At 41.3% G+C, this 16,460-nt stretch overlaps 1 protein-coding gene and 1 long non-coding RNA gene across 2 annotated transcripts in view; one reads left to right on the top strand and one right to left on the bottom strand.

Moving 5' to 3' along the window:
• LOC118379383 (protein-tyrosine sulfotransferase 1-like) overlaps positions 1-16,460 on the top strand; it is a 77,518-nt gene that overhangs the window by 20,888 nt on the left and 40,170 nt on the right. The gene's annotated exons all lie outside the window — the stretch shown is intronic.
• Positions 14,980-16,048, bottom strand: LOC127908869 (uncharacterized). The gene is made up of 3 exons (XR_008068809.1): positions 15,919-16,048; positions 15,696-15,788; positions 14,980-15,466 (listed from the first exon to the last, which is right to left on the bottom strand). It is a non-coding gene; the product is annotated as an uncharacterized LOC127908869 (long non-coding RNA).

A 16,460-nucleotide genomic window follows, 5' to 3' on the forward strand; every position in this document is an offset into this window, starting at 1 on the left:
TACCACAACTAGCTAGCTAGCTAAACAATAAACCATAATCCTAACTCATACTACCACAACTAGCTAGCTAGCTAAACAATAAACCATAATCCTAACTCATACTACCACAACTAGCTAGCTAGCTAAACAATAAACCATAATCCTAACTCATACTACCACAACTAGCTAGCTAAACAATAAACCATAATCCTAGCTAGCTAAACAATGAACCATAATCCTAACTCATACTACCACAACTAGCTAGCTAAACAATGAACCATAATCCTAACTCATACTACCACAACTAGCTAGCTAGCTAAACAATAAACCATAATCCTAACTCATACTACCACAACTAGCTAGCTAGCTACACGTCTAAACAAAATACTCCGCTATGCAAGTAACCATTTCACTGCACTGTTTAAACCTTCTGTATCCTGTGCATTTGTCAAACGTAGATTGGTAAACACACTATATCAAATACAAAGACGGTAATGTGAAGAACATGACCTCACCAAAGTCAGATTTAGGATGAAGCCCAAGGACTAGATAATGTATTTTTACTAATACCTTTTGCTAATACTTTCACTTTTTAGTCTTTAAATTTTGAGTTGTTTACTACACTGTGAATCCTAAAAGAGATTGGTGGGGCTAAGACTTAAACTGCTGTTAAGGATACTTCAATGGGTGTAGACATAAAAAGGCCTCTCCGGTAGGTGTACCAAAACATTCACGGGACATTTTGTTTTTGAAAATGTACACGTTTTTTTAACGTTCAAAGCAAAATTACTTTTCCATTGTTCCTCAACTGCAGTGTACGATATACTTTTTTCTAGCAGTGAGTATCTACTTTTATCCAATGTGTAACATTTAAAATAAATAAATAAGATGTTGCTACAGAGGATTGGCTACATCTGAAATGGTACCTATTCCCTATTTAGTGCTCTGCTCTTGACCAGGGCCTGCAGAGCTCTGGTCATAAGTAGTGCACTATGTAGGCAAGAGGGTGCCTTTTTCAGAGACAGCCGGTAATAAGAGAAGTCCGGCAGTAATAAGTGTGGAGGCACTAAACAGGTTGGTATTGTAAACAGGTTGGTTTTTGTAAACAAAGACCCAAGGCTCTAGATGTGATGTTGCCAGGTCCTCGTTTTAGCTGCTGACATGTTGTGGGAGACAGGTGGGAGACAGGTACTCTCCATCCATGGTGCAGGAACACGGTAAAGTTTAGCTGTCATACTGTGGAGTGGACAGGAGGGGGCACCCAAGGCTCTTAGAGCAGGGATAGGCAACTAGTGGCCCGCGGAGCAGCCTTTTGGGATCTCGGGGTCTCAACTTACAGTTGAGAGTTTAAAATAATAAAATACACAAGTGCAATTTTGACATTTTGGTTGTGCCATCAGCAGTTTCTCTTCTTCTGACAGTCACTCAATTAGCCCATGTCACCTAAAACCTTTTTTGAGGTAAGCGGACAGCTATCTAAACGTGTAGTAATCATGGTTGAAATACCGACCGAGGTCGGCGCGACTGAATTTCTGTCAGTCACGCTCAGATATCCTATGCAAAGATCCACCCTTATAGCAAAAGGTGTAAAATTGCAGGAAAGTTGCTGTTAAAATGCACATATTTTTCTTTACGACACATGTCAAAATGAGAAGGCTAAACACTATACATCTGACTGTATGTATGTATGGATGTGGGTAGCAGACCCGCGAGCCACTGCGGCCCCTCATGATGATTTCAGATTTTTTTTGTGGCTCCCCACCCTCATCGAAGTTTCCCCTCCTTGGGCTAGAGGTTGCGAGCCATGGTCCTAATCTAGCTGCTACGCTAGGGGAGATACAGGAGTACCCTTCAATCTCCAGCCATGGAACACTGAATGGGTTAGCTGCTACATGAGGGCACAAGTGATGCGTTCCGCCTCCTTACGAAACTGTAAGGGCCCGAGAGTGTTCTGGAGTGTTCCGCAAGAGGCCAAATGTCCCTTGTTCAGCCCTCCTCTCCATATCTCTTAAGAATGCTCTCTGGGTACTGTAGTGATGTGAAGAAAGACCCACCACTCACCCAGTGTAGCCTGTTTTGATATTCTGGAGAGAGATTGTGAGCTTGTGTACTCTTCTTGACCCTTCAGTACAACACAAGAGCCCTGGCGAGATTGAAAGAAATAGATGGGAGAGGCAGAGACCCAGAAAGAAGTAGAATTAGATGGGGATGGAGAGACAAACTCAGACACCAACGTCATCAGTGTGCAGCTGAATGCTGGGAACTCTTGGCTGTTCTGGCTACATTTAGTCAAAACAACAAACAATCTAAGTTATATTATGAATACAGCACTTATTTTTGCATAGATTCCGAGACTCTGTTAGCTTTTAACAGCTAGTATCACTATTTTCTGTCCCAGAATCCCGCTTAAAAGACCATTTTGAAGCCTGCTTGACAGAGCTAGCTAACCTTACCTAGCCAGCTAACCTTACCTAGCCAGCTAACCTTACCTAGCCAGCTAACCTTACCTAGCCAGTTAACCTTACCTAGCCAGCTAACCTTACCTAGCCAGCTAACCTTACCTAGCCAGCTAACCTTACCTAGCCAGTTAACCTTACCTAGCCAGCTAACCTTACCTAGCCAGCTAACCTTACCTAGCCAGTTAACCTTACCTAGCCAGCTAACCTTACCTAGCCAGCTAACCTTACCTAGCCAGTTAACCTTACCTAGCCAGCTAACCTTACCTAGCCAGCTAACCTTACCTAGCCAGCTAACCTTACCTAGCCAGCTAACCTTACCTAGCCAGCTAACCTTACCTAGCCAGCTAACCTTACCTAGCCAGCTAAGTTGCTAGCCATCATAACGAAGGTGGCTGCTTGGATTTCCCCGATTTGGGACCGTCTTTTTAATGGAGGCCTCCTCAGCCGGGGGAAGGAGACTAGCACTTCCTGTCGTAGTAGGAGTTGTGTTTACGATGCTCTTTTCTGGGACACTGACTGGCTTTTCAATGCAACAACTGCCTGCTTGAGGAGGACTATAGGACCGAGTTGTCTACTCTAAGCAAGCAAATCTCGGTGTTGCACAATCTGCGTGGGAAACCAAACCGAAACTACATCTTGCCTACCTTCTTCTTCTGTACACCTCAGGCTGACGTTGTTTCGGTATGGTGTGTATCACCGCACTGCCTTCACTCTTTGACTGACTGGCCTGTGGAAAATGGAGCAGGACTGACGCTTCTAGAGGCCTTAGCAGATGCCACAGGCTCTGATCCAAGGGGTCTCGTAAACCACTCGATGCGCAAAAACGGACCGACGACCTCGGCCATTGTCATCGGCAGCTCTATGGTGAGAAACGTGGTTCCCGGGGGGGGGGACCCTATCCTGGAGCACCATTACAGGACATTACTAGGCTGCTTCCTACCACTCTACAACAGCTGCCCGGGGGACTGTCGTAGACCATGTGGGGGTCAATCAACGTTAGCAGGGCTAGTTTCGGGACTGCTGACACTGGATTTGAAAGAACTGATTCCTGCTCTGAAAGACTTCAAAAAGCGGCCGACTATTTCAGGCGCTGTGCCATCATTGGTCCGTGGCAGCGGAAGATTCAGCAGACTACTGGCATTACACATCTGACTAAAAGACTACTGTAGCTCTGTTGGCGTAACTTTTAGAGATCATTTTGGAGGCTCGTGTCAAATGCTGCTGAAGTAATATGGCTACGGGTTCATTTGCCTCACCTAAAGCCTATTTCTGTGGGAAGTTGATATGGACCACCCATTGCTAATAGTCAGTATCAGGATAATATGTGTGAAATGCTTGATAATTTATGTGATCCAGTATCAACCGAGTGGTATATTTTCTGGGTGACTGAAATATTGACTGGCTTTCATCAAGCTGTCCACTCAAGAAAAAGCTTAAGCCTGTAACCAGTGCCTGCAATCTGGTTCAGGTTATCATTCAACCTACCAGGGTGTTTACAAACAGCACAGGAATGAAATCATCCACATGTATTGATCACATCTTTACTAATGCTGCAGAAATCTGCTCTAGAGCAGTATCCAAATCCATCGGATGTAGCGACCGTAATATATTAGCCATGTCTAGGAAAGTTCCATAGTCTGGGCCTAATATAGTGTATAAGAGATCATATAAGAGGTTGTGTAATGAGGAGCAACCAGACGCTACACAGAGAAAGAGTGGGAAGCCCCGGTGCACAACTGAACAAGGGGACAAGTACATTCGAGTGTCTAGTTTGAGAAACAGACGCCTCAAAAGTCCTCAACTGGCAGCTTCATTAAATTGTACCCGCAACATCCCAGTCTCAACGTCAACAGTGAAGAGGCGACTCCGGGATGCTGGCCTTCTAGGCAGAGTTGCAAAGAAAAAGCCATATCTCAGACTGGCCAATAAAAATGAAAGATTAAGATGGGCAAAAGAACACAGACACTGGACAGAGGGACTCGGCCTAGCAGGTCAGCATCCCAGAGTCGACCCTAGTTCTGTCACACCTGGACTACTGCCCAGTCATATGGTCAATTACTATAAAGAGGGACGTCAGCAATTTACAAGTAGAACAGAGCAACACAGCTGGCTGTTCTCCTGGCTCAAAGTAGAGGAGAGTTTTGACTGCATCACTACGTGTCTTTGTGAGAGGAATTGGCATGTTGAAGGCACCGAGCTGTCTGTTTGAACTACTGGTACACAGCTCAGACACCCCATGCGTACCCCACAAGACATGCCACAAAGGGTCTCTTCACAGTCTCCACGTCCAGACCACACTCTGGGGAAACGCAGAGCCATGACTACATTGAAACTCTATTCCACATCATGCAAGCAGTATAATCTAATAAATCAAAATAAAAAACATAACTACACTTTATGGAACAACGATTACTGTGAAGATACGCGCGCGCACACATTAAAGCACGTACATATTGTTCTATTGTGGTAATTATACATTTTGTATTGGAGATATGTAGTGTTGGTGTAATAATGTGTTGTATTGGAGAGGTGTGGTAGTGGTGTGATGTATTGGAGAGGTGTGGTGTGATGTATTGGAGAGGTGTGGTGTGTTGTATTGGAGAGGTGTGGTGTGGTGTGGTGTGTTGTATTGGAGAGGTGTGGTGTGTTGTATTGGAGAGGTGTGGTGTGTTGTATTGGAGAGGTGTGGTGTGATGTATTGGAGAGGTGTGGTAGTGGTGTGTTGTATTGGAGAGGTGTGGTGTGTTGTATTGGAGAGGTGTGGTGTGTTGTATTGGAGAGGTGTGGTGTGTTGTATTGGAGAGGTGTGGTGTGTTGTATTGGAGAGGTGTGGTAGTGGTGTGTTGTATTGGAAAGGTGTGGTGTGTTGTATTGGAGAGGTGTGGTAGTGGTGTGTTGTATTGGAAAGGTGTGGTGTGTTGTATTGGAGAGGTGTGGTAGTGGTGTGTTGTATTGGAGAGGTGTGGTGTGTTGTATTGGAGAGGTGTGGTAGTGGTGTGTTGTATTGGAGAGGTGTGGTGTGTTGTATTGGAGAGGTGTGGTAGTGGTGTGTTGTATTGGAGAGGTGTGGTGTGTTGTATTGGAGAGGTGTGGTAGTGGTGTGTTGTATTGGAAAGGTGTGGTGTGTTGTATTGGAGAGGTGTGGTAGTGGTGTGTTGTATTGGAAAGGTGTGGTGTGTTGTATTGGAGAGGTGTGGTAGTGGTGTGTTGTATTGGAAAGGTGTGGTGTGTTGTATTGGTGTACTAATGTGTTGTATTGGTGTACTAATGTGTTGTAGTGGTGTACTAATGTGTTGTAGTGGTGTACTAATGTGTTGTATTGGTGTACTAATGTGTTGTAGTGGTGTACTAATGTGTTGTATTGGTGTACTAATGTGTTGTAGTGGTGTACTAATGTGTTGTAGTGTTGTATTGGTAGTGGTGTGTTGTATTTTGTACTGTTATTGATATTTGGTGATTTTTATTTTTTTTAATGTCGCTGGACCCCGGAAAGAGTAGCTGCTGCCTTGGCAGGAACTAATGGGGATCCATAATAAACCCCAGGAAGAGTAGCTGCTGCCTTGGCAGGAACTAATGGGGATCCATAATAAACCCCAGGAAGAGTAGCTGCTGCCTTGGCAGGAACTAATGGGGATCCATAATAAACCTCAGGAAGAGTAGCTGTTGCCTTGGCAGGAACTAATGGGGATCCATAATAAACCCCAGGAAGAGTAGCTGCTGCCTTGGCAGGAACTAATGGGGATCCATAATAAACCCCAGGAAGAGTAGCTGCTGCCTTGGCAGGAACTAATGGGGATCCATAATAAACCCCAGGAAGAGTAGCCGCTGCCTTGGCAGGAACTAATGGGGATCCATAATAAACCCCAGGAAGAGTAGCCGCTGCCTTGGCAGGAACTAATGGGGATCCATAATAAACCCCATGAAGAGTAGCCGCTGCCTTGGCAGGAACTAATGGGGATCCATAATAAATACACATACTAATATAGAAAGAGGTAGACAGAGATGGAGGAGATGCACAGGAGGGAGAGAGAGAGAGCGCAAGGGTTGGGTAAGAGTGGGTGCTCCCTAGACCTGGCCCTGGTCCCAGCCTCCTACCCCCTACACATGGGCCTGGTCCCAGCCTCCCACCCCTACACACGGGCCTGGTCCCAGCCTTCCACCCCTACACATGGGCCTGGTCCCCGCCTCCCGACCCCCTAGACCCGGGCCTGGTCCCAGCCTCTCTACCCCTATACATGGGCCTGGTCCCAGCCTCCCACCCCTACACACGGGCCTTGTCCCAGCCTCCCTACCCCTAGACTCGGGCCTTGTCCCAGCCTCCCTACCCCTAGACTCGGGCCTTGTCCCAGCCTCCCTACCCCTAGACTCGGGCCTTGTCCCAGCCTCCCTACCCCTAGACTCGGGCCTTGTCCCAGCCTCCCCCCCTAGACCCGAGCCTGGTGCCCAGCCTTCCCCCACACATGCACTCAGACACAGACAGACAGACAGACAGACAGACAGACAGACAGACAGACAGACAGACAGACAGACACACACACACACACACACACACACACACACACACACACACACACACACCACCCCCCCTCAGCACACCACCCCTCAGCACACACGGGCCTGGTCCCAGCCTCCCACCCCTAGACCCGAGCCTGGTGCCCAGCCTTCCCCCACACATGCGCTCAGACACACACACACACACACACACACACACACACACACACACACACACACACACCACCCCTCAGCACACACGGGCCTGGTCCCAGCCTCCCACTCCCTACCCCTAGACACGGGCCTGGTCCCAACCCCCCACCCCTAGACACGGGCCTGGTCCCAGCCTCCCACCCCGAGACACGGGCCTGGTCCAAACCCCCACCCCTAGCCACGGGCCTGGTCCCAACCCCCCACCCCTAGACACGGGCCTGGTCCCAGCCTCCCATCCCTAGACACGGGCCTGGTCCCAACCCCCCCACCCCTCAGCACACACGGGCCTGGTCCCAGCCTCCCACCCCTACACACGGGCCTCGTCCCAGCTTCCCACTCCCTACCCCTAGACACGGGCCTGGTCCCAACCCTCCACCCCTAGACACGGGCCTGGTCCCAGCCTCCCACCCCTAGACATGGGCCTGGTGCCCAGCCTTCCCCCACACATGCGCTCAGACACTCACAGACAGACAGACACTCACAGACAGACAGACAGACACAGACACTCACAGACAGACAGACAGACAGACACAGACAGACACAGACAGACAGACAGACCACCCCTCAGCACACACGGGCCTGATCCCAGCCTCCCACCCCTAGACCCGAGCCTGGTGCCCAGCCTTCCCCCACACATGCGCACACACACACACACACACACACACACACACACACACACACACACACACACACACACACACACACACACACACACCCCTCAGCACATTGATTCCCATCAAATATTAATAAAATGGGATCTTAACCAGAGCGCACTGGATAGAGCTCAAGACATGTAGCAGAGACAACACACATACTGTTACACACACACACACACACACACACACACACACACACACACACACACACACACACACACACACACACACACACACACACACACACAGATGGACAGAGGCATGTGGCCATTGAGGAGAGAGCGAGAGACAGGAACTGTAAAAGATGAAGAATAGGGCTTTCAGTAAACAAGTCTCAACAGGATTGGTATATGTACCATGAGCTCCTCAAACCACTGAGAAGAAAGCTTTGCTGAGCCGGGGCCACATTTTCTGCTGCGTCCTTCGTGAGGACAACAAATGTCTATTATATATTCCATAAACCCAAAGAGGGTCTAATATTGCACTTCCAAGTCATGGAAATGCTTTACGTTTCCTTGTGTTTCACCACTGAATAATGATCCTAAACTGTTCACATTTCAATGGAAAAGCTTGAGTTTCTTGTCTGTCTTCATTTAATTTATGCTTGTTGGGCTTTTTTTTTTATTGTTGCAAGTTTACAGGGCAGAGTTGTCTAAACACTGTGCTTTTGCATGCAAAGGGACTGAACTTTTCCTGGCTCATACTTTGCTTCACGCAAACAGGAAATCACACATCATTGTATCACCGTAAAGCCTCCTCGATATCAGACGAGGAAAAACAACACATTTACTGGTTAACTGATTCAGTAACAACAGATTTACTGGTTAACTGATTCAGTAACAACAGATTTACTGGTTAACTGATTCAGTAACAACAGATTTACTGGTTAACTGATTCAGTAACAACAGATTTACTGGTTAACTGATTCAGTAACAACAGATTTACTGGTTAACTGATTCAGTAACAACAGATTTACTGGTTAACTGATTCAGTAACAACAGATTTACTGGTTAACTGATTCAGTAACAACAGATTTACTGGTTAACTGATTCAGTAACAACAGATTTACTGGTTAACTGATTCAGTAACAACAGATTTACTGGTTAACTGATTCAGTAACAACAGATTTACTGGTTAACTGATTCGGTAACAACAGATTTACTGGTTAACTGACTCAGTAACAACAGATTTACTGGTTAACTGATTCAGTAACAACAGATTTACTGGTTAACTGATTCAGTAACAACAGATTTACTGGTTAACTGACTCGGTAACAACAGATTTACTGGTTAACTGATTCAGTAACAACAGATTTACTGGTTAACTGATTCAGTAACAACAGATTTACTGGTTAACTGATTCAGTAACAACAGATTTACTGGTTAACTGATTCAGTAACAACAGATTTACTGGTTAACTGATTCAGTAACAACAGATTTACTGGTTAACTGACTCGGTAACAACAGATTTACTGGTTAACTGATTCAGTAACAACAGATTTACTGGTTAACTGATTCAGTAACAACAGATTTACTGGTTAACTGATTCAGTAACAACAGATTTACTGGTTAACTGATTCAGTAACAACAGATTTACTGGTTAACTGATTCAGTAACAACAGATTTACTGGTTAACTGATTTGGAAAACAACATTTACTGGTTAACTGACTCAGTAACAACAGATTTACTGGTTAACTGATTCAGTAACAACAGATTTACTGGTTAACTGATTTGGAAAACAACATTTACTGGTTAACTGACTCAGTAACAACAAATTTACTGGTTAACTGACTCGGTAACAACAGATTTACTGGTTAACTGATTCAGTAACAACAGATTTACTGGTTAACTGACTCGGTAACAACAGATTTACTGGTTAACTGATTCGGTAACAACAGATTTACTGGTTAACTGATTCAGTAACAACAGATTTACTGGTTAACTGATTTGGAAAACAACATTTACTGGTTAACTGACTCAGTAACAACAAATTTACTGGTTAACTGACTCGGTAACAACAGATTTACTGGTTAACTGATTCAGTAACAACAGATTTACTGGTTAACTGACTCGGTAACAACAGATTTACTGGTTAACTGATTCAGTAACAACAGATTTACTGGTTAACTGATTTGGAAAACAACATTTACTGGTTAACTGACTCAGTAACAACACATTTACTGGTTAACTGACTCGGTAACAACAGATTTACTGGTTAACTGATTCAGTAACAACAGATTTACTGGTTAACTGACTCGGTAACAACAGATTTACTGGTTAACTGATTTGGAAAACAACATTTACTGGTTAACTGATTCAGTAACAACAGATTTACTGGTTAACTGATTTGGAAAACAACATTTACTGGTTAACTGACTCAGTAACAACAAATTTACTGGTTAACTGACTCGGTAACAACAGATTTACTGGTTAACTGACTCGGTAACAACAGATTTACTGGTTAACTGATTTGGAAAACAACATTTACTGGTTAACTGACTCAGTAACAACAGATTTACTGGTTAACTGACTCGGTAACAACAGATTTACTGGTTAACTGACTCGGTAACAACAGATTTACTGGTTAACTGACTCGGTAACAACAGATTTACTGGTTAACTGACTCGGTAACAACAGATTTACTGGTTAACTGATTTGGAAAACAACATTTACTGGTTAACTGACTCAGTAACAACAGATTTACTGGTTAACTGATTTGGGTAACAACAGATTTACTGGTTAACTGACTCGGTAACAACAGATTTACTGGTTAACTGATTCAGTAACAACAGATTTACTGGTTAACTGATTCAGTAACAACAGATTTACTGGTTAACTGATTCAGTAACAACAGATTTACTGGTTAACTGACTCGGTAACAACAGATTTACTGGTTAACTGATTTGGAAAACAACATTTACTGGTTAACTGACTCAGTAACAACAGATTTACTGGTTAACTGACTCGGTAACAACAGATTTACTGGTTAACTGATTTGGAAAACAACATTTACTGGTTAACTGACTCAGTAACAACAGATTTACTGGTTAACTGACTCGGTAACAACATATTTACTGGTTAACTGACTCGGTAACAACATATTTACTGGTTAACTGATTCAGTAACAACAGATTTACTGGTTAACTGATTCAGTAACAACAGATTTACTGGTTAACTGATTCAGTAACAACAGATTTACTGGTTAACTGACTCGGTAACAACAGATTTACTGGTTAACTGATTCAGTAACAACAGATTTACTGGTTAACTGATTCAGTAACAACAGATTTACTGGTTAACTGACTCGGTAACAACATATTTACTGGTTAACTGATTCAGTAACAACAGATTTACTGGTTAACTGATTCAGTAACAACAGATTTACTGGTTAACTGACTCGGTAACAACATATTTACTGGTTAACTGATTCAGTAACAACAGATTTACTGGTTAACTGATTCAGTAACAACAGATTTACTGGTTAACTGATTCAGTAACAACAGATTTACTGGTTAACTGATTCAGTAACAACAGATTTACTGGTTAACTGATTCAGTAACAACAGATTTACTGGTTAACTGATTCGGTAACAACATATTTACTGGTTAACTGATTCAGTAACAACATATTTACTGGTTAACTGATTCAGTAACAACATATTTACTGGTTAACTGATTCAGTAACAACAGATTTACTGGTTAACTGATTCAGTAACAACATATTTACTGGTTAACTGACTTCGGTAACAACAGATTTACTGGTTAACTGATTCAGTAACAACAGATTTACTGGTTAACTGACTTCAACAGGTAACAACAGATTTACTGGTTAACTGACTCAGCAACAACAGATTTACTGGTTAACTGACTCGGTAACAACAGATTTACTGGTTAACTGATTCGGCAACAACAGATTTACTGGTTAACTGATTCAGTAACAACAGATTTACTGGTTAACTGATTCAGTAACAACAGATTTACTGGTTAACTGACTTCGGTAACAACAGATTTACTGGTTAACTGACTTCGGTAACAACATAATTACAGGTTAACTGTTTCGTTAACAACATATTTACTGGTTAACTGATTCAGTAACAACATATTTACTGGTTAACTGACTCGGTAACAACAGATTTACTGGTTAACTGATTCAGTAACAACAGATTTACTGGTTAACTGACTCGGTAACAACAGATTTACTGGTTAACTGACTTCGGCAACAACAGATTTACTGGTTAACTGATTCAGTAACAACAGATTTACTGGTTAACTGACTCGGTAACAACAGATTTACTGGTTAACTGACTCGGCAACAACAGATTTACTGGTTAACTGATTCAGTAACAACAGATTTACTGGTTAACTGACTCGGTAACAACAGATTTACTGGTTAACTGACTCGGTAACAACAGATTTACTGGTTAACTGATTCGGTAACAACAGATTTACTGGTTAACTGATTCAGTAACAACAGATTTACTGGTTAACTGATTCAGTAACAACATATTTACTGGTTAACTGATTCGGTAACAACAGATTTACTGGTTAACTGATTCAGCAACACCAGATTTACTGGTTAACTGACTCGGTAACAACAGATTTACTGGTTAACTGATTCGGTAACAACAGATTTACTGGTTAACTGATTCGGTAACAACAGATTTACTGGTTAACTGATTCGGTAACAACATATTTACTGGTTAACTGACTCTGCAACAACAGATTTACTGGTTAACTGATTCGGTAACAACATATTTACTGGTTAACTGATTCGGTAACAACAGATTTACTGGTTAACTGACTCGGCAACAACAGATTTACTGGTTAACTGATTCAGTAACAACAGATTTACTGGTTAACTGACTCGGTAACAACAGATTTACTGGTTAACTGATTCAGTAACAACATATTTACTGGTTAACTGATTCGGTAACATCAGATTTACTGGTTAACTGATTCGGTAACAACAGATTTACTGGTTAACTGATTCAGTAACAACATATTTACTGGTTAACTGATTCGGTAACAACAGACTTACTGGTTAACTGACTCGGTAACAACAGATTTACTGGTTAACTTACTCGGTAACAACAGACTTACTGGTTAACTGACTCGGTAACAACAGATTTACTGGTTAACTGATTCGGTAACAACATATTTACTGGTTAACTGATTCAGTAACAACATATTTACTGGTTAACTGATTCGGTAACAACAGATTTACTGGTTAACTGATTCAGTAACAACATATTTACTGGTTAACTGATTCAGTAACAACAGACTTACTGGTTAACTGACTCGGTAACAACAGATTTACTGGTTAACTGACTCGGTAACAACAGATATACTGGTTAACTGATTCAGTAACAACATATTTACTGGTTAACTGATTCAGTAACAACATATTTACTGGTTAACTGATTCAGTAACAACATATTTACTGGTTAACTGATTCAGTAACAACAGATTTACTTGTTAACTGATTCGGTAACAACATATTTACTGGTTAACTGATTTGGAAAACAACATATTTACTGGTTAACTGATTCGGTAACAACATATTTACTGGTTAACTGATTCGGTAACAACATATTTACTGGTTAACTGATTCAGTAACAACATATTTACTGGTTAACTGATTCGGTAACAACAGATTTACTGGTTAACTGATTCGGTAACAACAGATTTACTGGTTAACTGATTTGGAAAACAACATATTTACTGGTTAACTGATTCGGTAACAACAGATTTACTGGTTAACTGATTCAGTAACAACAGATTTACTGGTTAACTGATTCGGTAACAACATATTTACTGGTTAACTGATTTGGAAAACAACATATTTACTGGTTAACTGATTGAGTAACAACATATTTACTGGTTAACTGATTCAGTAACAACAGATTTACTGGTTAACTGATTCAGTAACAACAGATTTACTGGTTAACTGATTCAGTAACAACAGATTTACTGGTTAACTGATTCAGTAACAACAGATTTACTGGTTAACTGATTCAGTAACAACAGATTTACTGGTTAACTGATTCAGTAACAACAGATTTACTGGTTAACTGATTCAGTAACAACAGATTTACTGGTTAACTGATTCAGTAACAACAGATTTACTGGTTAACTGATTCAGTAACAACATATTTACTGGTTAACTGATTTGGAAAACAACATATTTACTGGTTAACTGATTTGGAAAACAACATATTTACTGGTTAACTGATTCAGTAACAACAGATTTACTGGTTAACTGATTCAGTAACAACAGATTTACTGGTTAACTGATTCAGTAACAACATATTTACTGGTTAACTGATTTTTACTGGAAAACAACATATTTACTGGTTAACTGATTCGGTAACAACATATTTACTGGTTAACTGATTCAGTAACAACAGATTTACTGGTTAACTGATTCAGTAACAACAGATTTACTGGTTAACTGATTCAGTAACAACAGATTTACTGGTTAACTGATTCAGTAACAACAGATTTACTGGTTAACTGATTCAGTAACAACAGATTTACTGGTTAACTGATTCAGTAACAACAGATTTACTGGTTAACTGATTCGGTAACAACAGATTTACTGGTTAACTGACTCGGTAACAACAGATTTACTGGTTAACTGATTCAGTAACAACAGATTTACTGGTTAACTGATTCAGTAACAACAGATTTACTGGTTAACTGATTCAGTAACAACAGATTTACTGGTTAACTGATTCAGTAACAACATTTACTGGTTAACTGATTCAGTAACAACATTTACTGGTTAACTGATTCAGTAACAACATATTTACTGGTTAACTGATTCAGTAACAACATTTACTGGTTAACTGACTCAGTAACAACAGATTTACTGGTTAACTGACTCGGTAACAACAGATTTACTGGTTAACTGACTCGGTAACAACAGATTTACTGATTAACTGATTTGGTAACAACATTTACTGGTTAACTGATTTGGAAAACAACATTTACTGGTTAACATAATTATGCTAGATCTAACAGGTCTAGAATCTTTTTTTTTTTTCAATTTCTTTAATTTATTAAACAAATACATAACTGGGATTGAGACAGACTGTTTAGATGTAGTAGGTCCCCATGACCTAATAATGTAAATGGAACAGGAAAGGATTTAACCTGATGTAAATGTGTATTTAACAGGAAAGGATTTAACCTCATGTAAATGGAACAGGAAAGGATTTAACCTAATGTAAATGGAACAGGAAAGGATTTAACCTCATGTAAATGGAACAGGAAAGGATTTAACCTGATGTAAATGGAACAGGAAAGGATTTAACCTGATGTAAATGGAACAGGAAAGGATTTAACCTGATGTAAATGGAACAGGAAAGGATTTAACCTCATGTAAATGGAACAGGAAAGGATTTAACCTGATGTAAATGTGTATTTAACAGGAAAGGATTTAACCTGATGTAAATGTGTATTTAACAGGAAAGGATTTAACCTCATGTAAATGGAACAGGAAAGGATTTAACCTCATGTAAATGGAACAGGAAAGGATTTAACCTCATGTAAATGGAACAGGAAAGGATTTAACCTGATGTAAATGGAACAGGAAAGGATTTAACCTGATGTAAATGGAACAGGAAAGGATTTAACCTGATGTAAATGGAACAGGAAAGGATTTAACCTCATGTAAATGGAACAGGAAAGGATTTAACCTGATGTAAATGTGTATTTAACAGGAAAGGATTTAACCTCATGTAAATGGAACAGGAAAGGATTTAACCTCATGTCAATGGAACAGGAAAGGATTTAACCTCATGTAAATGGAACAGGAAAGGATTTAACCTGATGTAAATGTGTATTTAACAGGAAAGGATTTAACCTCATGTAAATGGAACAGGAAAGGATTTAACCTGATGTAAATGGAACAGGAAAGGATTTAACCTGATGTAAATGGAACAGGAAAGGATTTAACCTGATGTAAATGGAACAGGAAAGGATTTAACCTCATGTAAATGGAACAGGAAAGGATTTAACCTGATGTAAATGTGTATTTAACAGGAAAGGATTTAACCTCATGTAAATGGAACAGGAAAGGATTTAACCGCATGTAAATGGAACAGGAAAGGATTTAACCTGATGTAAATGGAACAGGAAAGGATTTAACCTCATGTAAATGGAACAGGAAAGGATTTAACCTGATGTAAATGTGTATTTAACAGGAAAGGATTTAACCTCATGTAAATGGAACAGGAAAGGATTTAACCTCATGTCAATGGAACAGGAAAGGATTTAACCTCATGTAAATGGAACAGGAAAGGATTTAACCTGATGTAAATGTGTATTTAACAGGAAAGGAAGTTCACAGCGAGTTGGTGTTTTTCATTCTTTACACCGAAATGATCAGCCTCCACATCAGATAAAGACGTCTAAAAAGGACTATAGACAATATAACAAGCTATAGGGGGAAACGGGAGATATATGCCACAGATGCAGATGTTTTTATCCACTCTGATCTCTGTCGGAGTTGAACCCACAACTGAACTTTACCACACAGGACCACAAGCGTTTCTCCGTTCCTACTTCTGAGTGGCCCGCCTCCTTACTGAGTCTGACTTAAACGGCTTGGTCCTCCAGGGGCAGGCGGTCTGCTATCATACTTCCTCTCTGAACCGCTC

This window comes from Oncorhynchus keta, chromosome 18 (assembly GCF_023373465.1).
Source record: "Oncorhynchus keta strain PuntledgeMale-10-30-2019 chromosome 18, Oket_V2, whole genome shotgun sequence".
Lineage (NCBI taxonomy): Eukaryota > Metazoa > Chordata > Actinopteri > Salmoniformes > Salmonidae > Oncorhynchus > Oncorhynchus keta.